This window comes from Ovis aries, chromosome 11 (assembly GCF_016772045.2).
Source record: "Ovis aries strain OAR_USU_Benz2616 breed Rambouillet chromosome 11, ARS-UI_Ramb_v3.0, whole genome shotgun sequence".
In the NCBI taxonomy this organism is placed as follows: domain Eukaryota; kingdom Metazoa; phylum Chordata; class Mammalia; order Artiodactyla; family Bovidae; genus Ovis; species Ovis aries.
This window is the reverse complement of record NC_056064.1, coordinates 35,073,720-35,099,218: the sequence shown is the minus strand read 5'-3', so window position 1 is coordinate 35,099,218 and position 25,499 is coordinate 35,073,720. Positions and strand designations below refer to the sequence as shown.

At 55.9% G+C, this 25,499-nt stretch overlaps 1 protein-coding gene across 4 annotated transcripts in view; it reads right to left on the bottom strand.

Moving 5' to 3' along the window:
- Positions 1-25,499, bottom strand: part of KCNJ12 (potassium inwardly rectifying channel subfamily J member 12) — a 38,835-nt gene that overhangs the window by 5,310 nt on the left and 8,026 nt on the right. For 2 of the 4 annotated variants that reach the window (XM_060394846.1, XM_027974746.3), the window contains exons 2-3: positions 10,265-10,321; positions 5,349-5,467 (exon numbers count right to left, since the gene is read on the bottom strand). The gene's annotated coding sequence lies outside the window, so the exon portion shown is untranslated. Of the gene's footprint in view, positions 1-5,348; positions 5,468-10,264; positions 10,322-12,129; positions 12,212-25,499 lie in introns of those variants that run through there. The other 2 variants (XM_060394847.1, XM_004012746.6) reach the window with 2 other exon arrangements.

Sequence of the window (25,499 nt, the reverse complement as noted above, 5' to 3'; positions counted from 1 at the left end):
GGCTAGAAGGGGGCCCATGAGTCAGCCTCCAGAGGGGTCACTGACTGCTGACCTCAGCCTGGGGACCTCCGCCACCCCTGCCTTCCTCAGCTCTAAATAAGAGCATGTGGGGAGGACTCAGAAGAGTCCTCATCCTCAGCCCACTCAGCACAGCACCTGGCTGGCACACACTCGCACACTGGGTGGTCCCAGGCCACACCCCACGGCACTGTTCCCACAGCCGACAAGTCCCAATCTCACTGCTGGGAGCAAGCATCCAGGCCCCAGATGCGCGGGTAGCCACCCCTCCCCCATGGCCCTGCTGGTTCTGGGGCAGCATCTGTAGGTGGGAGATCCCAACTCCACTTGGCCCCATGGGTGGGCACTGAGGCCATGTGGCAGTCCATGTCAGGCACCAAGCGGGAACAACGTGGCAGGGCACTGATGGACCCCACGCCTCCCCAACTCCAAACCAGTCACATCACGAGGTCAGAGCCAGATGAGCCTGGGAGCGCTTGAATGCACTGAGATGCCGAGGCCCCAGAGACGGTCCCAGGGCGGCCAGACCAGGAGAGGGAATGGAGCTGACAGCCAGGAGGTGGCAGAGCTGGGACCAGCCCTGGTCTGCGGGGTGGGGCACAGCCAGAGCCGCAGAGAGGCACCACCTCTGATCTCTGCTCCAGACACCTGGGAGAAGGTGGAGGTGGATCCCACTCAACCAGCCGGGCTGCAGACCCCTCCCAGGGGCCGCCCAGTTGCCAATGTCACTGGATCCCCAGGTCTGGCAAGTACACAATGCTCCCAGCTCATCCGCCGACAGGGAGAGCAGGCCAGACCCATCAGCAAACACTCCTGGGTCACTCCTCAGCAGCCCAAGGAGGTAACTACTGTGGCTATTTCTACTCTCTGGATGGAGTTTCAGAGAGGTCAAGTGACCTTCCCAAAATCACGTAACCACTAAGCAGGAGAGCTGAACTCAGAACTACTTCTCTCTGACACAAGGTCTCCCAACGTGCGGACCCCAGGCTCTGCGGCAGCTCTCCTCACGCTGCCATTCTCCCCTACAGCTGCTGCAGCTGACCACCTCACCCTGGGTCTGAGGAGCTGAGGCCTGAGGCTATCATGGTGGGCGCTGCTTCTGCCTGGGCCAGGAGGCAAGGAGCCGGTGGTGAGGGTACCCCAGGGACCGTGCCTGGAAGACAGCCCAGCCCAAGATTCCTGGGCCTTCCAAGCAGAGGTGACCCGGATGGGGCACTCAGAAGCCGGCAGCATGCCACCAGATTGCAAGGGGCAGGTCTGTGTGGCCGGGAGGACTTGTGGGATGTCCAGCAGGTCACGGCTGCTCCGGGTAAGGCTCTGAGCAGCTTGAAGCCTGTAATGGGGACAGAATCAAAAGAATCAAAGGCCAGGAGAGCCCAGACTGGCACGACTGTTCCCAGCAGCTGGGCAGCCTCACATGGAGGCTGTGACTTGGCCAGCTCCCGGGCAGGTGGAAGGTGTCACAGTGACCACTGGCATCTCTGCCTGAGCTGGGTGCCTATGCCCCACCCAGACCTATTCTATTGAAGTTTCTCCTAAAACCATAGAGAAAATCCACAGGCCACACTCACAGCCACTCCCCCACTATTCAGAGCTGGAGGCTGGTACTTGGAGCAAAGTCACCCAGGCAAAGACCCCTGGAAGCCAAGGAGCAGAGACACAGCGGGCAGCTCTGGGTGCACATGTGTGCATGTGTGTGTGCGTGAGATGCCAGGGCTGTGGGGAGCCCTCACAGGCACTTGTGAACACACCACCACAAAGAAAGGCTGAGGAAAGGACCCACAGCAGGAGCCCTGGCACCACAAACTTGCCAAACATGCAGGGACCCTCCGCACACAGAAGGCAAGGTTGCAGGGCTCTGCGGTCTTCAAGGACTCGGTTTAAGAAATGTGGGGGACACCCCTGGCGGTCTAGTGGTTAGGATGTTGCACTTCCACTGCAGGGGACCTAAGTTGGATCCCATCTCTGGTCTGGGAACTAACATCCTGAAAGTTGCAGGGCATGGCCAAAAAAAAAAATCCAAAGTGGGACAATATCCTCAACCAAGACGTACAGGTCTATCTGGCTCTGGCTCAACAGGTACATACGGTTAGATTAGACTGACAGGAAGCTAGAGTTGCTTTGCTGGAAGAGGCCTTAGCAAGCAAGGAGGCTAGCTCTCCATTTTATAAATGGGAAAACTGAGGCTGAGACTTGTTCCAGGTCACAAAACACCTCATGGGCCAGGATGAGATACATAATAAAGACAATAGTTAACACCACAGCAGGTGGAAGCCCAGGATGACTGGCAGGGGTCCCAGAGGTTGTGAGGAGGGAAAGAGGAGACAGGCACTGGGATCTCCTGCCTGAGCCAGGACAGGCGACTACAGCAGCGGAGGTGGGGTGTGAGGCACCCCCAGTGGGCTGGACCCAGAGAGCCCCAAGGGGAGGCAAACCTGTCCTGATCCCAGCGTCTCCAGAGCCGGCATGCCCGCCGGCCACTGCACCCATGCACAGAGGCTCCGGCACCCAGCAGACTCAGTGCCCCAGCAGGGACTGGGCTGGGAGCTTTTAGGCAGGCAGCTAACACGTGACTACCGGTGGGGCCGAGTCATCAGGAGGTGCCTCCGGATGGAGTGGGCCACCCTCTGCCAGGTCCCCTGAGGCTCTGGGCCTCAGGTTTCTACAGCACCCAAGAGGAGACCAGGCTGAAGCCAAGAAAGCACTAACTAGTTGGGCTGATAGAGGGGCCACTGAGGAGGCGCTCAATGTCCCCGTCCCTGGGAGGCTTCCCAGGTGGCAGGACCCCTGCATAGGTGTGAACAGGGTGATCAATATTTGTCAGGCACTTACTACCTGCCAGGCGCTAAGAGCTCAAATAGGTCATGTAATCCCTTCTTACGACTTTCTGGGTGAGGAAACTGAAGCTCAGAAAGCTTCAGTCATTTACCCAGGGTCACACAGCCTTTCATAAGTGAGCACCTAGTGTGGGGGGTTGAAGAGAACTCAACTTCCCATCTTCTTATCTCCTCCAGGCCCCAAGGCCAGATGTGGACATGACACTGTATTCCCAGCCTCAGTCCTCAGGGTCCCTGCAATGCCACGTGGTGATAAGACACAAATAGCCCCTCTCTCAGCACACAGAAGCAGAGGCAAGACCCTCACAAGCACCCCTGATCTATGGCCATTCAGGCCCCGCTTGGAACATCCAGGGAAGGGGCACTCACTACCTCACGGTCCAGTCCTTACAAGTCCATGGTCAACTGGAAGAATCCTTACAAAGCACTTGTCTCAGAGAAAGCCAGCATGTAACCTACAAACACCTCCTCTCCAGTCCCTGCCCAAGGCAGACATCATTAATCCATCACAGAGCACTTTTTCACTACAGCCTGTGGTGGCCACACCCTTTTTGCTAATCCAGATACTATCAGACTCAGCACAATGGCTTGAAAAACGCAACCCTTCATCTGCAGGTGGGGAGACGGAGGCTCTGAGAAGGGTGCCTCACCCAGTCACACAGGGAGCAAGCGGTCTGGGCCAGGCTTGGAGGGTGCACCACAGGGAGACAGGCGGCTCAGGGTGCAAAGGCGGGAGAGGGGCATCCCTGGAGTGGGGAGGGCAGGCTGGCGCCTCAGGGTCCAGCAAGCAGGCTAAGGCTGGTTGGGGAGAGCCCAACACCTCTCCCCTCACAGTCTGGGGTGATGATGGCCATCTCTTGTGCCTGCCCACCTTTCTCAGACACAGTCCTTCCCCTTCCCCAGATGTCACCCCCAGGCTGCAAACATTTGGAGTCCACACTGTGCACACCTTCAGGGTGGGGCCCCTGCCAGGCCCACGTGAGGCCTGAGGAGAGCTGTGTGCTGGTGATGGGCCTGGCCGACGCTCAGCTGTCCCTGGGCCCTCCCCACTTCCAGGCGCACCTGCCCAGTTTCCAACCGCCAACACCAGCCTTTCCGCCTGTGCAGTGGCGGGCCAGGGAGCAGCTCCCCACTACAGAGAGCACACATGGGGCGCCTACTCTACCAAAGCTCGCAGGGCCCCTCAGGCCTGCTCTCAGCAAGGACTCCACACCCTCAGCCCACCTCCCCGCACGTCCTCCCAGCCCCGCAGAGCCAACAGGCTCCTCCTCTTCTCCAAAGCTCACCCCTTCCCCCTTCTTGCCCCCTCAGTCTCCTTGTTTCCTCACACCCCCAGCACCCTATGGGGTCACTGGGCAGCCCAACCATTTCCCCAGTCACCCCAGCCAACAAGCCTGGCCTCCTCCCTCCTCTTCAGCCCCCAAATCCACTCCCTCCCCAGGTCCTGTGCATTTGATCTGAATGATCAAAGCCATCCACCCACTCCTTGCCCACAGGCCCCTCCTGTCCAGGCATTGCTATCTGGACACTGCAACAGGCTCCTTACAGATGTTCCTGTGGTGACCCTCGCCCCACATGGTCCAGTCTCCAAATCACAGCTAGTGGGAATGCTGGAAACCCATCGGTTAGGACCAGTGGAAGCCCACCACTTCCCTGAGGCCCTTTTAGATTCTCTGGCCCTGGGCACCTTCTGTCAGGGCCAGAAGGTGCTTTTCCACCTTGTGTGAGAGTTGGTTTTGCCTTGGCCCCATCTCTGGCCAATCTCAGAAGTCCAGAGAGACTGAGGAAGGCCTGGAACAGAGCGGGCACCCAGTAAATGTTTGCTGCTCAGACAAAGACAAGGGAATAAGCTGCTGAACAGAGGCATGGATGAGGAGATGGAGGAATCATGAATGAGGAGACCTTCACATGTACCAATGGGTGGTCAAGCGTGTAGATGGATAAATGGGGCTGACAGGTGGATGCACGGACGGATGGAGGATGACTAGAGGGGTGGATTAGTTAGGCAGGTGAGAAACGTCTGGATGAGTTGGGTGGATGGACGTTTGAGTGGATTGGCGGATGGATGGATGGATTGGGTGGATGGACGTTTGAGTGGATTGGTGGATGGACAGATGGATTGAGCGGATGGATGGATGGATTGAGCAGATGGATGGATGGATGGATAGAGTGGGTGGATGGATGTTTGAGTAGATGGATGAATGAGTGGAAGGACAGATGGACAGATGAATCTATGGATGGGTGAATGGGTGGGTGGGTGGCTGGATGGATGAATGGGTGACTGGATAGCTGGCAAGGGAGGTGAATGGATGGAAGGATGGCTGGATGGGTTGGGTAGGTAGATGAAGAGTTAGATGGAAGGAAGATGGATAGAGGGTGGATGAGAGGTCACATAGGTGGGTGGATGGGTGGATGGGCAGGTGGGTAAAGAGATGAGTGCCTGGATGGAAGGATGACTGGGTGTACAGGTGCACACCCATGACCCAATCTTACCTCTGGAACCTTATCTTCTAAGTAACGGTGCTCACCAAGCAAGTGACTGTCTTCAAGGCTGCAGTAGCAGTGGCTGCCATCTCCCCACCAGCTGGAGAGGCCTCAGCAGCTGGAAGACCCTGAAGTTGACAGAGCACAGTTACCATTCTCCTTGCTGGGGAGAGCTCAACAGTCATAAACTCCCACACAAACCCCCATTTCTGCTTGCTTTCCCAGGACCCCGTGGAAGGTGGAGGACCCTGTGAGTCTCCCCATAACAACCCTTCAGAACCAGAGAAAGGCAGTACAATGCGGGCCCCCAGAGAAAGTGACTGCTGACAGTTACTGAATGCTTACTATTGCATGCCAGCCACTTGGTAGGCGCTTCACAGACACCAACTCAGGCAAGGCTCACGACATCGGAACCCTATGAAGTCAGAGCTGCTGCTGCTCCTGCTGCAGAGACGGGGCACTGTCGTGGTTCTCCTCAGGTCAGAGGACCTCAGGGTGTGACTTGCGTACCTGGCTACCTGCAGAGCCTTCAGCACACCAACCACAGGCCCCGCTGTGAGCAGACAGCCCCTGCCTTCCTCCGCAGCATGCCATAATGTCATGGCAGGGGGCAGGGGGAAGGGGGCATCGGGGAGTCTTTGGAGGCAAGCCACCTGAGATGTCCTCTGGCCACAGTGCCCATGCAGGCCACTCTCTCGCAGCCACCATTGGCGGGCATCCACAGTCACGCTGGATCTTCCAGCTGGGATTAAGGGTGGTGAGTCAGCCCCATATCACAAGCCTTCTCAGGCAGCGCCAGTGGTGGGTTTAGAAGCATACAAACCCAGTTTCAGTTGCAACTCTGCCTCTCACCAGCTGTATGACCTTGGCTGAGTCACTTCCTGGCTCGGGGCACCTGCTCATGCTTTTAGGAGGTGGCCTGGCGGATCTCCCTTCACTCTGGGCTCACCTCAGGACACCCAGCCCTCAGCCTCCTGCTTCGCCATCCCTCATGGTTCCCAAAGCAGCAGCCAGGGGCCCTGCCATTGGTCCCTCTAAAAACGGTGGCGTCTCAACCCCAGACCCCAACAGGTAGCTGGACTTTTGACAGATAGGACTAGGTCCAGGGCCTCTGACCTCTTGTCCTTCTCCTGGAGTGGACACCCACTGTATCTGGCCCTGGGTGCTGGGTTCCTGGCCTCAGTGATACTTCAACCTTCACAGCCCACCCTGAGGGATAGATGAGAAAACTGAGGCTGAGAAGGGTGAGGTCACCGAGAGCTGGAACTGAGCAGGGGAGATGACATCTGGCCATGGGCAGGGCAGACGGAGGAGCGCCTGCCTCCCATTTCGTGGGGTCATTCGGCCTGCCTTCCCTGGCTCTCTCAGCCTGCCTCCCTGCTCCCTAAAACGGGCTCTCTCCTGTGAGGGAAGCAAACCAGCTCCACAAGAAGGAGACAAAGCCTTTGAGTAGAGCAGGGACCTGCCCCGGGTCACACAGACACAGAGTGAGCGGCAGCTCAGGGACAAGAGCTCAGGATCTGACACCCTCCCAGCGCTCCATCTTCCCCTGCAGCAGCCACGGCCCATGAGACAGGTGTGACCTCCAACCCTCGGAGGTTCACTAAACATACTCCTGAGGGGGGTCCACAGTCCTGAACAGGGAAGGTCAGAGTAGGGGCAGGGTCTTCAGCTGATAAGGATGACCTGACGTGACAGCGAGACTGTCCCTCAGCCTCCCAGCGAGGGAGAGGAGCCCTCTGCTTTTCCCCCAGGACCATCCTGTCAGTCAGGGGCGGGGTGGGCGGGGTGGGCGGGGTGGGCGGGGTGGGTCCCTCCCCCTTGCTGCTCAGCCTTGCTCCAGTGCCATGGGGGAAGTGCACTGGGCACCAGCCGGGCACCACGCGGTTCCACCACCACAGTCACCATCCTCACCAATGACAGCCTCCCCTGAGGGTGGGGCTTGGGGACCAGCAAGCCTCAGCCCTGCATTCGAGGCCTGATCACCCCCTAGCTCCCAGTGGGAACTTCCCTGGGCCTCAGGCTTCTCATCTGCAAAATGGGGAGGCTACAAAGAGGGTGTCCAGTGCAGCAGGCGCACAGTAAATGCCGGCCGTCCCAGTGTTCTAAGAGGACGACACCCTCCTGCGTGGCCCGGTGCATTGCTCTCAGGATGCACCCAACAGGCTCTGAAGCAGGAGAGCCCTGAGCTCTGCAGGGGTTGGGTCTGGCTGCCCTGCCCCCACTCCCCAGCTCTGTGCCCAGGGTGTCATCTCTGGCAAGGGTGCCCAGTAAGTGCCGGCTACAGGAACCACAGCAACCACAACCTCTCAGGCCCCTCAGATTCCGTGGCCTGGAGACAGGGGCTGGATGCACTGACCACAAGGCTAGGCTTAGCCAAGCGGCCAGGAGGGATAAATGTCCACTCTCTGAGCCCCGAGATAAAGCCAAGGCAGGAAGTTCTGGCCCCCAATGTGGAAGACAGGTCACGCCAGGCACCAGGAAATACTTCCGAGGGTATTTTTATCTTGAGAACATCCTTCCACGAGGAGTAGGAGCAGGAGGGAGACAGGGTGTCCTTGGCCCTGGGCCCCTGGAAGCAGCAGAGGACAGACTCCTGGTGCCCTTTGCTAGAGTGGCCATTAGAGACACTGGCCCATCCCTGGGCTTCTGTGGGTCCCAGGACCAAGTGGGGCCTGGGGGATCTTGGGGTTACTCATGGGGGCCCCAGCTCTGCTCAAACTCACTGTGTGGCCTAGGGCAGGCCCCCGTCCCTCTCTGGACCTCCCTCTGGGAGGCAAACTTTCCTGAGCGCTCACTCACTGCTGGACTCAGCTGGGCACCAGGGGCTCTGTGATGGACCAGCAGCGTTTGTCTACAAGGGGCACCTCACCAAGCAGGAAGACAGCGAGCTAGGTAGCAGCCATAACGGGCAGGGTCAGAGGCACGGTCAGAGCCTTTGGAGGCCAGGGGAGGAGTGTGACTCAGTCGGGGGGCAGGGGACTCCCTGGAGAGGGCCCAGCTGAGACTGACCACGCACTGCCAGGAGCACTCGGGGTCCCAGAGAGCAGGGTGCGCACTGGCTCTGTTCCTCACACACTAGGCCTTGGGCAAAGCTCGCCCAACTCTGAACTCTGCTCCTACTACACGTGAGGGGGCTGGCCCTTCCAGCACCTGCATTCAGCTGAGCAGGGTGCAGAAAGAGACCCTAAAAGCAGGGAAACTAGGTGCTGAGTGCCTGTGCACGTCACACCAATGTGTAGAAGCAGAGGTGCTGAGAGGCCCTGCACGTTATTTTAATGAGTTTGGGCTTGGCCCCAAGGGCAATCAGGGCACCAGAGAAGAGTTTGAAAGTATAAAACCAGAGGCAGTATGGCTTGCATTCCAATCTTGTCTCTGTCCCTTCCTGGATGACCTTGAGCAAGTCATATAACTCTCTGAGCCCAGTTTTCTCACCAGTGAGATGGGATGAATAACGTTATCTATTTCATGTGGTCATGATGGGTTTCATCAGGTTAGTACACAGAGCTGGAAATACCCTGGTCCCCCCACACCTTCCCAACACCACATCTCTGAGCCTCTGACTCACCCTGAAGGGGGAGGGTCACAGGTCCCTCCATGGAGGGCCTGGACTAGACTTCACTCCAAGCAGGAAGGGGAGAGCAGATAGACAGGATGGGAGGGACCATGCAGTGAGCAAAGACACTGTGGGGTCTGTTTTCCTTACAGCTGTAATTTATCAAGCTTCAACTTAAGTCTCAAACAGTTTCTAAGTGCGCACAGGAGAGCAGAGACCTGAGACAAAGGGACAAGGAACGCCCTGGGACACGAAAGGCCACGAAACAAAAGGTTGGAAAATCGGCCACCATAAAAATATTCATGATGTTGCTTATTAAAATACATTATAAGCAAAATGGATGGTAAATGATACGTTTGCTATAGAAAGGGCTGATATACATAGTATATAAAGGGTTCTTATAAATCAACAAGAGAAAAGGACACAGTGGGAATGTGAACCCCCCATCCTCAGTGGGGGCCGTCTCAGGAGTGTCCACACCCAAAGCCTCAGCCTGGGCTGGGCCCTCACCTCAGAAAACCCTGCTCTGCGTTTCATCTTTCAAATTCCAAGGATGCCTCCTCTAGGAAGCCTTTCAAGATTTCCCTGGGTCCCCTGCTGCTCCCTGCCAGGTGCCGGCAGCAGGTTTCTTAGAACCCTGGCAGTGAATGCCTAGCTTCTGCTGAGTGTCTGGCACTGCACCCAAGGACAGTTCAGGTGAGATGGCCCACGTGTCTTTGAGCAAGGAGGAAGTAAGTTGCAGAGAGAAGCATTGTGTCCACCATCACCAGGCCCTGAGCAGCAGATCCAAGCCCTGCATCCACGACCTGGCCTCTGTCCCTCTGCGTCCAGCCACCTCCTCCCTAAGGAACCCTCCTGACCAGGGGCCACCTTGCTTCATGGCAGGCTGGGCACAGTGTGAAGCCTTCCAGGCAAAAGTCAGGCAGGACACGGCCTGACTCCTGGCCTCAGTGCCCCATGGACCTGGACGCTTGCTAGGGGAGCAGAGGGACAGTTGTTTTCTCAGTTTCTCTCTTCTCCCCATCCTCATCTTATAAATCTGGCTTTATTTTGGGAACAGAAGATTCAATAGGAAGGCCTGACAGACCTCTGAGGTCCAGGATTCACCCTGGGATGGGCCGGAAGCTGTGCTCTGAGATCAAGAGGCTGAGAAAACAGGGTGGGCTTCCGGATGACCCATCATTCCACCCAGGATGCTCTGGAGAGCTGGATTCTAATTAGAGCAGGGTTCTAATGCCCCAGGGACGGGGCATTCACTCAGCAGACACCGCTGGGCCTCCGCTGTATGCAGACACAGTGCTCAGGGCCAAGACTGCGTGAGGGCAAGGCAGACAAAAACCATGCTGGGGAGGAAAGAACCGAGTCATACCTGAAGCAGAGTGGGCAGAGGAAGACCTCTCTGAGGGGGTGACACGTGGCTTGAGGCCTGCAGGAGGAGACAGCAGTGTTCTTGGAAATATGCGCAAGGACAAAGACCTTGAGGCTGGGATGTTGCTCCATGTGCTCAAGGAACTGGAAGGAGGCAGCAAGGCTAGAGCTGCATGTGCCGGGGCACCCGAGCCTCCTCTTTCTCATCTGCCAGTAGTAAGAACAATCCACGCCCCAGAAATGGCTTTTGGAGGAAACGCTCCCACGTCCTGCCTTGCTCGAGGAGACTGAGGCTCAGGGTGGCAAGGCAGCAAGCTCGAGGGCGTGTGAGCCTCTGACCCACACAGCCTCACGCTGGCCTCCACCACAGATGCTTTTCCAACCCTAACAGCTGGAACTGCGCACCCACGTGGACACCGTGACACGGGCTACTTCCATTCACACCATGGTTCCTTCGGATAGTCACAACTAACCGGGGCTCAGAGAGGGTGAGCACCATGCCCAGGGTCACACAGCTGGTCCACCCAGAGCTGGGTAGGGATCACTGAGTCCAGATTCAGGGCCATGGAAACCAAGACTCAGGCACTGACCACATGTCTGGCCCAGATGTCTCCAGGAAAAACCAGTTTTCTCCAAGGTGCTCAGGAAGCTCTCACCAGCTGCCTCTCCTTCATGGCAAACCAGTACTGTGGGAGGCCAGGGGCTGCAGAGAGCCCAAGACTAGGGGACAGGGGCATGAGGTCTGGACCGTATTAGGCCCTGCTGTGCTGTGTGGCTTGAGCCACTGGCCCTCTCTGAGCCTGTGCCCAGGAAGATGAGGTAGATTGTGGGGGCAGTTTCCCCAAGAGCAGGAAGGGTGGCCACTGAGAGCCCCAGGAAGAGCTTTCTCCTACCTGGAACTTTATTTAGCACCAACTGTGTGCACCTTTCAACAATGCTGAGACTGCCCCAAGAGGAAGCAACAGGGTCAGAGATAGGATACAGTGCCCCAAGGCAACAGGCTAGTCAGTGCCATCCTCAGGCCGGACCTCCTGGAGAGGTTGTGCGTACCCAGGGGCTGGGGCCCATGACCAGAAGCCAAGGGATGGAGGCTGCTCCCGCCTTCATCTGCACCGTCAGCACTGCCAGCGGTCGGGGCTGGGGAGTCCTCCTGCACACGGTCCCGGCCTCGCCGGCTCCAGCCTGCCCTCCTCTACAGCTGCGCTGCGTGTTTACATGACTAATCTCTGTCTCATTTCCAGATCTGTGAAAGGGACCCAGTTCTACTGCCTGCCTGTTAGTCTACGCACAGTGCCCAGACCCCAGTCCAGCACACAAAGGCATGCACACACATGTGCACACATCCTGCAAAGACAGCCTGGGGTGCGGGTGCGTGTGACTCCAGGAGTGTCAGAGCGTGCACGCACGTGGCCCCAGTTTGTTTCCCCAGAAACAGATCTGGAGTGGAGGGTTTGGGAGGTGACTGGAGGAGGACAGCAGCTGGAAGCAGGTGCTGTGGGAGCTGGAGGCTGCAGCAGACGGGAGACAGGGTGCTGTGTTCATCACGCAGCTGCGTGGCCAGAGGTGGCGCTCATGCAGCGACCAGGGCATGAGGAACAAAGCTCTCTCACTGACCGGTGCACATGCACACCCCTGCTCCTCTGGGAACATCAGCAAAGGGGCCTGGGCTGTGTCCTCACGAGGGCACATCTGCGCCTCCATCACGCCGGGGCTGGACACCATGGGGTGGGGTGAGTCTCCATGTGTCTGTTCTTGCACGCGTGTATCTTTATGTGTGAGCTGTGTGTACACACGTGTGTAGGAGGTGTGACATAGCCATGCACACATGTTCAGCTACACACATGTGCATGCACTGAAGTCCCTCACCTGACCCTGGCTGCAGCTGTGGGGCGAAGGCTATGGCTGGCCTGGTCACCCTGGTAATGGGGCAGGAGCTGGCTAAGCTGGGGCGGCCTTGGTTCAAAAGAAAAAAAAAAAAAAGCAAACCACTGAACACAAAGAGGAGCAGGAGGGCTGAGAGGGCCAGGCTTGGCCCAGGCTCCATTCGCAGCCTCGCCTGTCTGTCCTTGAGCCTGTGAGGGCTGCCAGAGCCAGGACGCGAGTGCTCGACCCAGTGGGCAGACAGTCCGTGGGGTGGGTCCCTTCGGAGCCCGGGGAGTCCACCTGGGAAGGCAGCAAGCAGGGACAGGGACTGGGTGGGGCCGCCCTGCAGGTTCACCGGGCCCCAGAAGAGGGCGCTCCAGACGCCAGGCACCAGGGCCGCTGGGCCGAGCCGCACGCGTCACCCTCTCCTGCCTGTTGAGGCGCTAACTGCACCGCCGCCTTGAGGCCGGGGCACTAAGCCGGGTCGTGTGATGATTTATTCACGAGCTCCCGTCCCCTTCCCGTCCCCACGACCAGCTCGTCAGCCTCGCTGCCCTGCCGGCTGGGGAGGGAGGCGGATCCTTGCTCGCAAACATTGCCCGCTATTTATATCTCATCAGACGGAACCAGCCGGGCGCCGCTCCCCGCAGGCAGCCACCCAGCAGCGTCAGGCAGAGTCGAGGTGCGCACACTCTGCTCAGGAGCCTGGGCCAGAGCTCCGCTCACAGCTACAGGGCTTTGCCCTGCCTGCCTGCTCACTGCGTCCTGAGAAAGCCCTTTGAGGTAGGATCTGCTGCTGTCCCCAGCAGGCAGATAAGGAAGCTGAGAGCTAAAGGGACTTCTCCGAGGCCACACAGCCTATAAGACGCAGAGCTGGGGACGAACCCCCTGCCAGGCCGCCCCCAAAACCTGGGCCTTCGCTGCACAGCACAGACCTCCCCAGTTGAGTCCCAGAGGTGAGGGACTCATTATGATTCCTGTTTTACAGAAGAGGAAACTAAGGCTCAGGGAGGTGAAGGGACTTGCCCACGGTCATGCATCCAGGAAGGGAAGCCAGACATATGACCCTGCCTGGTAATCTGCCCCAATCCATGCCCTGGTGACCCTCCAGTGCATGCAGGGGGCAGCCCCCGAGGGGAGAGAATGGCTCAGCATAGTCACTCCCCACTGCTACCTGAAGCAGAAGCCATGTGGGGCCCCTTCACCTTGCGAGGTGGCCCTGCCTCAACACCCAGCCCACCTTCCAGACAGCTGTGGAGGCCAGCTTGCTGGGCTCTGGTGCCTCCAAGGGCCCAGCTGTCAACACAGGGACAAGTGTGAAAAGGCTTGGCATCCTACTGCTAACCTCTGACCATCACCCTCACAGGCAAGGTGCCCCTCACTAGGCCACAGCAGCACTGGATGGGGGATTCCCGTAATCCCTGGCTTCTCCTGAGACCCTGGCAACTGAGCCAGCTAGAACTCTGGCTACCGAAAGGCAGTGCGGGCCTCAGTGTCCTCATCTGTAAGACAGGTGCAGCCAGGCCCTCTAAAGGGACTTGGCCCTCAAGACATGGGGCCCAGCACTGGGCCTTCCCAGTCACCGCTCAGCCTGTGGCCACAGAGTAGGCTTTCATGTTGACGTTTGCAAAGTGGGAAACAGCCCACCTGTGAGCTACAGAGCTGCATGGGCTTTGCAGTGTGCCAATTCTGGGCTCAAATTCCATCTCTGACTCCTTGGTTGCATGTCTAGGCACCTGGCAGCCCCCCCTGAGCCATGGTCTCCCTGCCTTCCCGCAGGCCTGTCCAGGTGTGTGCCAGACGCCACTTCAGCTTCAGCAAGCGCCTGAGAGCCAAACAGCTTCTCATTCCACTCAACCCCAAGGCCAGGGCAGCAGACACCCCTGAGGGACACCTCCGCCTGGGCCTCCCTCTGGGGCCCAGTGAGGGCCCGCAGTGCTCCGGCCACAGGGCACGGCCCCTCCCTCCCCTCCCCCAGCCAGTCCACTACCCTGCCCGTGTGCTGACTACGTGCAATCCTAGGGTTTTGGTCAGACGAGGCCAGACCCTGGGCAGGTCACTGGCCTCTCAGGGCCTCGGGTCCCATCTGTAATGTGCGGGCATTCAGATGTGACTGCTTTGAGAACTGACAAGTTCATAAAGAGCCTAGAGAAGAGTGACCACCACCACCATCATGAGCAGCAGCAGCATTTCTGTGCCAGGCACCAGGGGGACAGCAGGAGGGACCCACTCACTCCAGCACTGGCCATGCTGTGCGCTCGTGGTCTGTTTCCAGGCCTGCCAGGCCCCAGGAGCATGTCCAGGCAGCCCTTTTCTGTGGCCCCAGCACAGCCTAGAAAGAATTTCTGGAAAGAAGACGAATGCACGTTTTCCGATGGTTTGCCTCTGGCAATGCTGAACCCCAGCAGCTCCCACTGGCAGCCTGGGTTTCTTTGTGTCACACAAACCCTGGCCACACTAGGTATCCCGAGCTTCTGGATCCGATTCATCACTGGAGTCACCCAGCACAATGCCGGGCAGGAGCAAGGGCTGATGTCTGTGTGCAGAACCAGAAATGAGTGTGCACGCCCACCACGACTTTATCTCGATGCTCTCCCTTAAGCCTCCCAAGAGTCTTGCTTTGACATCAGAAGAAACTGAGGCACAGAAAGGTGGCCTCTGAACGCTGAAGACCATGTGGGCTGTGACCAGCAATGGCAATAACCCCCTTGAGCCCTGGTGGCACTCCCAGCCCCAAGCTTAGGGAAGCCACATTCTAGCCCCAAAGTAGGCCCTCAGTGGAGACGTGGAGGCTGGAATGTGGAGCAGGAGGCACTCGGGTCTCTGTGGCCTGCTCTGTATAATGGATTGTAGGTAGAAGCCCAGCACCCGGCAGAGGGCACTCAGCCATCAGGTGTGGAGGGAAGGGCAGGGGGTCCTAACTGTCCAGGGTCCACCAGCCTCCTGCCACTCAGGCCTCCACCTCCTATTGACAGGTCACCGGTTCAGGGGTCTCAGGCCCCCAGAGGGGCATTAAAGTCCTGACACCAGGTTAACAGCCAGCAGACAGTGATGGCCCCATAAGCAAAGAAGAGGAGGTGGCAGGCCTGGCACAAAGGCAGGGAGTTGCAGAGACTCTGTTCCCATGAGCAAGGGCAGCATGGGGGCGAGGTGAGCAGGCCGGCCCTGAAAATAGCCAGGGATGTGGGGACAGACCATTTGGGGCCCTGAAGCCGGGCTTCTGAAGGCTACTCTGTCAGCCACAGCGAGACCTTAGACAGAGGCTCAGAGGGGGCACCTCAGGCCCCAGAAAGTCCCCAACCCCCTCTGAGCCTCATGCCTTCCTCTGTAAATGGGCTAAGGAGAGCACTGGCACCTCCTGAGGTCGCCTCAGGGAAGCCATGCATCAACACCTAGAAAGCCCAAGGCAGCAGGGGCTTCCAGGAGCATGCTTTCCCGAGACCCAGGAGCCCGCCCTCCCTGCAGCTGGGGAGAGGGGTGGAGAGGAGACGGGGTCAGAAAACCCATGAACTGGGGAGGTGCTGGGATAGAGTGCAGGCCGGGGACAGCAGAAGGCACTGGGACCTAAAAGTTACTGAGGGTCTGAGCGCAACACTCAGGGCAGGGGGCCCAAAGCCTCAGGTGCTGCACACACGCAGTGGCACGGCTCCCCCACCTGCACCACTGGCTGCATCCGCATCACTGTCACAGTGCACAAACCCCTCACTCCTGCTTACACGTTCAGACACATGCCCTCCACACAGTCACAGCCCTGTGCAGCCACGGAACACACAGCCAAGCACCCCTCCTGCTCACTGGCCGTCCACACTGTTTGCCGTTCACACAGCCTGACCCTGTCTATAAGACTGGTCCCAAGCCTACCCTCTGAACCCACTTGCTTGGGCTCTACCCCCTGAGGATGCTGTGTTGTAGGAAGGGGGACACAGAAAGGAGGGTGGGGGTCCGTGAGACCCTGCACTCCCACAGCACCCGCACCCCGGGCCAAGGGGAGCCAGGTGGCTTGGACTCCCTCCAGATCCAGCCACCAGCATAGTGCTGATGGGAGCTCCTGCCAGCTCCTCAGTGCTGACAGGCTGATTAGGGGGTGGGGGGCCAGCTGGGCCCCCGCCTCCCACTGGAGCAGCTGCAGCCTTTGAGGGGTGCCACAGGAGGGGCTCCTGTCCCCTGCCTGCCTTTCTGCCCTCCCTGCAGCAGGCGGGCCCACCCTTCCCTGGGGAGCCCACGCCTGGGGCACCGGGCACTGCAGGGCACACACACATCCACAACTGTGCCCCTTAAGTGAGCACACGCTGAGTGCCTACTGTATGCCAGGCCTGTGGAACCCTCATGGCTCCACTTGGGTCTGGAGTGGGCGACGTGACTCTAGCGCACTCCCAGCGACATGGGGCTCAGGGGCCCCTCAGTTCACCGCGATCCACTCCTGTGAGGGCACACAGAAAACATGAGGGCACACACGAAAGAGACATGAGCCCAGTCGCAGCCTGACACCCCTGACCCGGTGAGCCGCGTCCACCCCAGCCTCTCCCCGCAGGCCCCCTCTTGGTTCCTCCCCAAGTCCACATGGGTCTCTGCTCAGACGACCCTGCCCTCTCACAGGTTGTCTGGTCACTAACCCAGTCACCCATGGACATGTGAGGGCCGGGATTCTCTTTTTCCTCAAGAGTGTTTCTTACAGCAGTTTTAGGTTTACAGCAAAACTGAGGGGAGGGAATAGAGAGTTCCATTTACCCTGACCCCGCACATGCACAGCCTCCCCGTCATCAATATTCCGCAATAGAGCAGGACCTTCGCTATGACCCATGGCCCTGCCTGGGCCCGTCAGCATCACCCAGAGTCCACAGGTCACATCAGGACTCACTCGTGGTGCTGTACGGCCTGTGGGTTTGGACAAATGGACCAAGACTTGTGTCTGCCATGACAGTATCACACAGAACAGTTCGCCGCCCTAAAAGCTCCGTGCTCTGCCTATCCATGTCCCCTTCTCCAGCCCTGGCAACCACCGACCTGCCTGTTGTTTCCATAGGCCTGCCTTTTCCAGAACATTTGGTAGCTGGAATCACATGGCACAGCATGCAGCCCTTCCGGACTGGCTTCTTTCACCTCTTTCATGTGTACGGCTAAGTATGCATTTGGGTTCTTCCATATCTTTTCATGGCTTCAAAGCTGGTTTCTTTTTAGCGCTAAAGGACACTGCACTGTCAGGGTGGACCACGGTTTATTTATCCATCACCTGCTGAAGGACATCTTGGTTGCTTCCAGGTTTTAGCAATAACCAATAAGGCTGCTAGAAACATCTGCATGCAGGGTTTTGTGTGGATATAAGTTTTCAGCTTCCTTGGGTAAATACCAAGGGGTATCACTGTTGGGTCATACAGTAAAGTATGTTGAGTTTTATAAGAAACAGCCAAACTGTCTTCCAAAGTGACTGTACCATTGGTATGCCATCAGCAGTGATGAGAGTTCCTGTTGCTCCACCTCCTCGCCAGCCCTTCTAAAGGTATGGAGCAGTGTCTCACTGTTGTTTTAACTTACCCTTCCCTGCAGATAAGTGACATAGAGCATCTTTTCATGTTTACTTGCCATCTTTATGTCTTCTTTTGCTGAGGTATCTGTTCAGGTCTCTGGTCCATTTGTTTCCTGTCGTCTGTCATTTGTTCTCTATTGCTGAGTGTTAAAGAGTTTTTGGTTTATTTTGGATGACAGCCCTTGATCAGATGTGTCTTCTGCAAATATTTTCTCCCTGTCTGAAGCTTGCCATCTCATTCTATTGACATCATCTTTCCCAGAGCATTTAATTTTAATGAAGTCCATCCAGCTTGTCAATTATTTCTTTCATGGATCATGCCTTTGATATTGCATCTAAAAAGCCGTTAACTATACCCAAGGTCATCTTAGTTTTCTCCTACACTGTCTTCTAGGAGTTTCGTAGCTTTGTGCCTTACATTTACATTTATGACCCAGCTGGTGAAGGGTAACGTGGTCTGTGTCCAGATTAAGTTCTTTGCATGTGGACATCCAGTGGCTCCAGCACTGTTAGTTGAAAGACTATCCTTGCTCCACTGTACTGCCTTCGCCCCACTGTCAATGATCTGTTGGCTATGTTTGCGTGTGTCTATTTCTGGGCTCTCTATTTTGCTCCATTGATCTATCTGTCTGTTCCGTTGCCAATCCCACACTGTCTTGATTACTGTAGCTTTATAGTAAGCCTTTAAGTCAGTTAGCATCAGTCTACAACTTTGTTCTTCTCCTTCAATAGCTGGCTGTTCTGGGTCCTTCACTTCTCTAATAAACTTTGGAATTAGTTTGCCGATATCTACTAAATAACTTCCTGGGATTTTGATAGGGATACATTGAATCAATAGATCAAGCTGGGAATAAGCGACATCTAACAAGAGTGAGTCTTCCTATCCATGTACATGGAATATCTCTCCATTTATTTAGTTTTCTTTGATTTCATTCATCAGAGTTTTGTTGGATTTATATCTAGGTAGTTTCTTTGAGGGCTCCCCTGGTAGCTCAGGTGGTAAAAAATCCACCTGCAATGCAGAAGACCCGAGTTTTATTCCTGGGTCAGGAAGATCCCCCGGAGAGGGGATAGGCTACCCACTCCAGTATTCATGGGCCTCCCTGGTGGTTCAGAAGGTGAAAAATCTTCCCGCAATGCAGGAGACCCAGGTTTGATCCTGGGTCAGGAAGATTCCCTGGAGGAGGGCATGGCAACCCACTCCAGTATTCTTGCTTGGAGAATCCCTGTCGACAGAGGAGCCTGGCAGACACGACTGAGCAACTGAGCACAGCACAGTTTCGTTGTGGGGGTGCTAATGCAAACGGTATTGTGATTTTAGTTTAGATTTCACTTGTTCACTGCTAGTGTGTATGAAAGGGATTGACTTTTGCACATTAACCTTATATCCTGCAACCTGGCTTTAACTGCTTAGTATTAGGTTGGTGCAAAAGTAATTGCAGTTTTGCATTGTTAACCTTCGCCGTCTGATGTTGGAATACATTCTTAAATAAATGTGGTTATGTTATACATCATTTTAATGCACATATTTTGATTTATTTTTTTCTAATGACTTATTACTTGCTATTTATTTTATATGTAGTTTAGACTATGGAAATGATGTTAGACAAAAAGAAAATTCAAACAATTTTCTTATTTGAGTTCAAAATGGGTCGCAAGGCAGTGGAGACAACTAGCAACATCAACAGTGCATTTGGCCCAGGAGCTGCCAGCAAAGGTACAGTGCAGGGATGGTTCAAGAAGTTTTGCAAAGGAGGTGGGAGCCTTGAAGATGAGCATAGTGGCCCGCCATCGCAAGTTGACGACAGCCAACTGAGAGCGATCATCAAAGCTGATTCTCTCACAACTGCATGAGAAGTTGCCGGAGGACTTAGTGTCGACCATTAACAGTCATTCAGCGTCTGAAGCATATTGGAAAGATGAAAAGCTCAATAAGTGGGTGTCTCATGAGCTGATCAAAACCAAAAAAATTGTTTTGAAGTGTCATCTTCTCTTATTCTATGCAACAAGAACAAACCATTTCTCTATCAGATTATTGCGACATGTGACAAAAAGCGGATTTTACATGACAACTGGTGATGACCACCTCAGTGGTTGGACCGATAAGAAGCTCTAAAGCACTTCCCAAAGGGTTGACCACCTCAGTGGTTGGACTGATAAGAAGCTCTAAAGCACTTCCCAAAGCCAAATTTGCACCAAAAGAAGGTCACTGTCACTGTTTGGTGGTCTGCTGCCCATCTGATCCACTACAGCATTCTGAATCCTGGTGAAACCAATAAATCTGAGAAGTACGCTCAGCAAATTGATGAGATGCACCCCAAACTGCAATGCCTGCAGCTGTACTGGTCAACTGAATGGGCCCAATTCTTCTCCACGACAACACGAGCTTGAATGTCATACAACCAGCACTTCAAAAGTTAAACAACTCGGGTTACGAAGTGTTGCCTCGTCTGCCATATTCACCTGACCTCTCGCCAACCGACTACCACTTCTTTTTTTTTTTTTTTTCAACTACCACTTCTTAAAGCTTCTCGACAGCTTTTTACAGGGAAAACACTTCCACAGCCAGCAGGAGGCAGAAAATGCTTTCCAAGAGTTCATATAATCCCAAAACATGGGTTTTTACGCTACAGGAATAAACACACTGATTTCCTTATTTCTTGTTGGCAAAAATGTATTCATTGTAATGGTTCCTATTTTGAGTAATCGAGATGTGTTTGAACCTAGTCATAATGATTTAAAATTCACATCTGAAACTGCAATTACATTTGCACCAATCTAAACAGTTCCACGGGCTTCCCTGGTGGCTGGGTGGTAAAGAACCTGCCTGTCAGTGCAGGAGATGCAGGAGACAGGGTTCAATCCCTGGGTTGGGAAGATCCCCTGGAGAAGGAAATGGCAGCCCACTCCAGTACTCTTGCCTGGAGAATCACATGAACAGAGAAGCCTGGTGGGCTACAGTCCATGGGATCGGTCGCAAAAAGTCGGACACGACTGAAGCAACTTAGCACGGAGCACGGAAATACTTTCTGGAGCTTTTGTGTCAATTTCTTCAGATTTTCTACACAGATGATCATGTCATTTGTGGGTAGAGACAGTTTTATGTCTTCCTCCCCAGTCTGTATATCTTTTATTTCCTTTTCTTATCTGCTTAGCCAGGATTTCCAGTAAGATGTTGAAAAGCAGACATGAGAGACAACTGCCTTGCCTTGTTCCTGATCCTAGTGGGAAGTTTCTCATCGTTCCCACTAGGATCTCATTCATCGTAGGATGTCAGCTTTAGATTTCTGTAGGTGCCTTTAGCAAGTTGAGAAAGTTTCCCTCGATTCCTAGTTCACTGAGAATTTGTATTACAAACAGCTGTTGGCCGGGCTTTGTTTCCTCCCCTGGTATGTTCTGGTGCTTGGAGGAAGCATCAGCCCACGGCAGGCCCTCAGTGGTCACCTCTGGAAGGAATGGGTGCAGAATGTAGAAAAGGCTCTAGCAGGAAGAGGGAGACACCACAGCGCTGGCCTTGGGTGGGTGAGAGTGGAGGCGCCGAGTGGACATGGAGCACAACAATCCAGTCACAGGAAAGGGATGAAGGCAGGATAAAGGGATGCAGGTGGCAGGAGGTGGGAAGTCACAGGGAAGGGATGCAGGTGTGGGGAAGGGGTGCAGGTGGCGGGAGGTGGCAGCTGCAGTGGGAGCAAGTGGAAGGCTCCTCTTCAATTTTCTCAGTAATGGGGCGGCCACACTGTTGGCTGAGAGTCCAGGAGCCTAGAGGGGAGGCAGGGCCCCAGGACCAAGATAGCAGCTTCTGGATGGAGAGGGAGGAGGTGGGTCTGGGACCAGAGCAAGAGAGGGGTCCATGCAGCACCAGAGCAGCAGAGGGTCATGCCCTTTAAATCTCATCTCCTGCATGTCCAGGAGGGACAGGGTGGGCTCAGGTAGCAGGCGGCAGGGGACCAGGGCACCAGGGATGGTTCTGAAGGGCGCTCTAAGTTCCACTGGCTGCACACTCACCCTGGGAGGCACAGGCGCCACCACAGCCTTCTGTGGGGCCAGGGCCAGACACCCCTCCCCTGAGGTACCTTCTTTGCTCCACCAGCCCCAGTCCTTGCTGAGGACTTCTACTCAGGCCACATGAATTCATTTAACTTTGATCCAAAGTGAAGTGGATGGGGGATGGGTCGATGGGCAGCGCTGCTCCACCCCAAGCAGCTCTGCCGGGCCCTCGCATCCTAGCCTCTCAGCAGCACTCCCGGGAAGGTCTGTGGAAAGTCCAATGCGCCCACCTACGCAGAAGCACAGAACTCAGCCCTGGGAGGGGTCGGGGCTCCTGGGACAAGGGGCTGATGGAGAGATGGGAGCCTCACCTCTGCCTAAGGAAAGGATAAAGGAGGCCTGATCCTTACCCTGATAGCTTTAGCAGAGCCCTGGCCTAAATCTTTCCCTTGCATGAGCCTCTCAGCACAGAGCAGTTGCTCAAACAATGACCTGTCTTCCTATCCTAGTTTTGTGGAAGTAAAGATGAGGGAGATTGGACCAGCCCCAAGTCCTGTGGCTGAGGTCTCAGGGGATGGAGGGGGGAAGGTCATTCAGCCCCTCCTCCTCTTGAGCCTCAATTTTCCCGCTGGCAAAATGGACAGGCCGCTAACAGCCCTTCACCATCTAGGCTTCTGAAATACTCCTAAAACCTGGCACACAGAATCACGTTTGAAAGGGCAGACTTGGCCCTGTTTCTCAGAATAGTGAGGCTCAGAAGGGTGAAGCTGCTTGCCTGGAGCCACAGACAGGGCAAGGGGCAGCCCTACTTAAATCTAGGCCAAACTGGCTCATGCCCAACACTGCACCTGGATCCTCAGCCCAGGTCTCAGCCTTCCCTCAGGGGAGAACCCAGCAGGACCCATGGCCTTCCTACAGGACCGCATGTCTTTGGAAGGTCCTGGGGCCTCCAGCCTCGGCGCTTCTCCACCTGGCCGCCTGCCTCCCTTGGTGCCTCATCTCTCAATCCCTGCCCCTCTCCCAGCCAGTACATTTGAGAATTAAATGAGACAAAGTTCAGGAGAGCACTGTGCGCAGTGCCTGGAACCAGAACACACAGTAAACAGTCATCTTCATTATCATCTTTGGGTGCCGAGTCTCAGTGAAACATCGGAGCACTTCCTGAGAAATAAAGGCACCCAGCGACCCCATGGGTTGCTGAAGTCACTGCCAAGGCAGGCATTTTGCTGAAGCATCCAAAATATCCTGATGGTCACCAGAAGCCAAGGGAGGGGGCTGAGGACACCCAAGCTCCCGGGGCAGCAACCTCAGGCCAGCAGATCCCAGCAGCTCAACAGCACATCAGCCATCTCCAAAGGGACTCTGCCTGGCAGCCTAGGGATGCAGCCAGGACGGGGGCACAGGAAGACTGAAACCCAACTTTCTCCCTCCAGTGACAGCAGGCTTGCAGGGAAACCAAGACACCTGGGGAGGCCCTGCAGCCTCCAGGTACAGATGAACTATTAGAAGCGAGAGGCTGGGCTGCTACGTGAGCTCTCTGAGCCTCAGTGTCGGTATCTGGAAATCGGGCAGCTGCTCGCCATCCTTGGGTCTAACCATGAGGACCCACCAGGATGAGAAAGGGTGCCACATGTGGCAGGGGCACCGAGAAAGACCTCAACCTGGGGAAGGACAAAGGTTAAGGAAATAATCGCTCAGCAGGAGCTAGCAGCAGCCAGGAAGGGAACCACAGGAAGGTATTTCAACAGGAAGAAAAGCTCCTCTGGCTCTAAAACAAGAAAGGTGCCCATGGAGGCGCTGACAAGGACAGAGTCTCATCCTTTCTCCGAGGGGCAGGGCAGCGACCACCCTGGAGGGCACATCGCTAGTGGCTCTAAAAGTTGCCAAGGAACAGGCCCTCTGACCCAGCAGGGCTACATGCGGACTTCTTGCTTGCATGGTCCTGGCACAGGACCTCAGGACCCAGGTGATCACAGCAGCGTTATGTGGGGTGATGAGGCTGCTCACAAACCAGAAATCCAGCCCAATGCACACAATGCAGGCGACTGTAAAACCATTCTGCTCATGGACGTACTGATCAAAGGTGCCATCTACTACACCTCTCCTGTCCACTTCCTCTTAGAGTTCCCAGCAATCTGATGAGGGGGAGGACCATCAATACCTCCACTTGCAGATGAGCAAATAGAGACACAGAACAGTCAAGAAGTCTGCCCAAGGACACACAGCTGGTAAGTAGCACAAACCAAGCATACTGAGTATGCTTCTCTCTCCAAGATACATTGCTAAAAACTACATATTTTTTTTAAAGGAGAAAAAAAATCAGGATGCAGGGCAGCATACCCAGGTTGAGTGATGGCTCTCCCAAACTACGTGTTCACCCAGTACCTGTGAATGTGAGTTCCTTTAGGTAAAGAGTCTTTTCAGGTATAATTAAGCAAGGGGATGAGATCATCCTGGATCAAACACCTTAAGTCACTTCAGCGATGTCCGACTTTGTGTGACCCCATGGACTGTAGCTCGCCAAGCTCCTCTGTCCACAGGACTCTCCATCCAGGAATACTGGAGTGGGTAGCCATGCCCTCCTCCAGGGGATCTTCCCAACCTAGGGATCAAACCCATGCCTCTTAGGTCTCCTGCATCGATAGGTGGGTTCTTTACCACTGAGTCAGCAGGGGAAAATGGCCCTAAATCCAGGGACAAGTGTCCTCTAGAGAGGAGAGAAGACTCGGGCAGCAGAAGGCCATGTGAAGACACATGGCAGGGACATGTCTGGCAGCCAAGGAGCCCCAGGAGGCCTCACGGAGGAAGCGACTCTGCCAAAGTCTTGAATTCAGACTCTGGCCCTGCAACTGAGAGACAATAGCCTGCTCTGTTTTAAGCCCCCCAGTCTGTTTTGACTTGTTATGGAAGAAAGTAGTACAGACTCCACCTGCTGCCCACCATCCCACTTCCATTTTCCCCTTGGGGCCTGGCTGACTGGCGCCCACAGGACGGCAGCGCCACGCAGGGCAGTGCAGACGCGTCCGCTGCGCACATTTGTTCAACCTCTTGCCCTCATGTTCCCAGTTCCCAGATGCGCAGCCTGAGACCACAGGCTCAGGTCACAGCTCCCAGCGGTGCTGCTCCCCCACCGCCCCCTCCACCAGTGTCTGATCTGAGGCCCACCAGGAGGGCAGCTGCGTCAGGACAGGACCCAGAGCTTGGCCACCTCGCTCTGTAGCCTCAGGGTCAGGGCATCTGCCGCAGGATTGGGACAAAGCCCACAAGTGCCCTGAGGCTACAGCGGGCAGGGCCAGCAGAGGAAAGAAAGAGGGTGGCTGGGGTCTCCTCTGCTATGAAGCCCCCAGGGAAAGGACAGGCCATTCTGTGGCTGCCCCCAAGGACTTTTGAAGGCATCCCCTCCAATGGTCCTGAAGGCTCCTGGAGCCGGGGTGGGGATTGGGGGGGAACTTGGCCACCCTGGCCAGGCAGGTGCTGCTGACAGCTTGAGGCACAGCGGGCCAAGGTGATGGGCACAGTTAGCCTCCGGCCTGCATGGCAGAGGGGCTGGGGGCAGGGAGCAAGGAGGCTGCCCTGGCTGCCCTGGCCGCAGAGCTGGAGCGGAAGGGGGATAAGAAAACAGATTCCCAGACGGAGGTGTGATGCTCACATCCACTTCACAAGGAGGACTGCTGAGGCTCGGGGTGAGCACCCCGGCAGTCCTCTCAACTCAGCCTCTCAGACCCTTTCCAGGACCCCTCAGTGGGGCCAGGCGGGGACCGTCCTGATTCTTCCAAACCAGGTAACAGGAGTGATGGTGGCACCCAGCAGGAACTCAGTGGCGGACTGAGGGTGACCGTCCCCAGCAGAGGCCTGTTTCCCC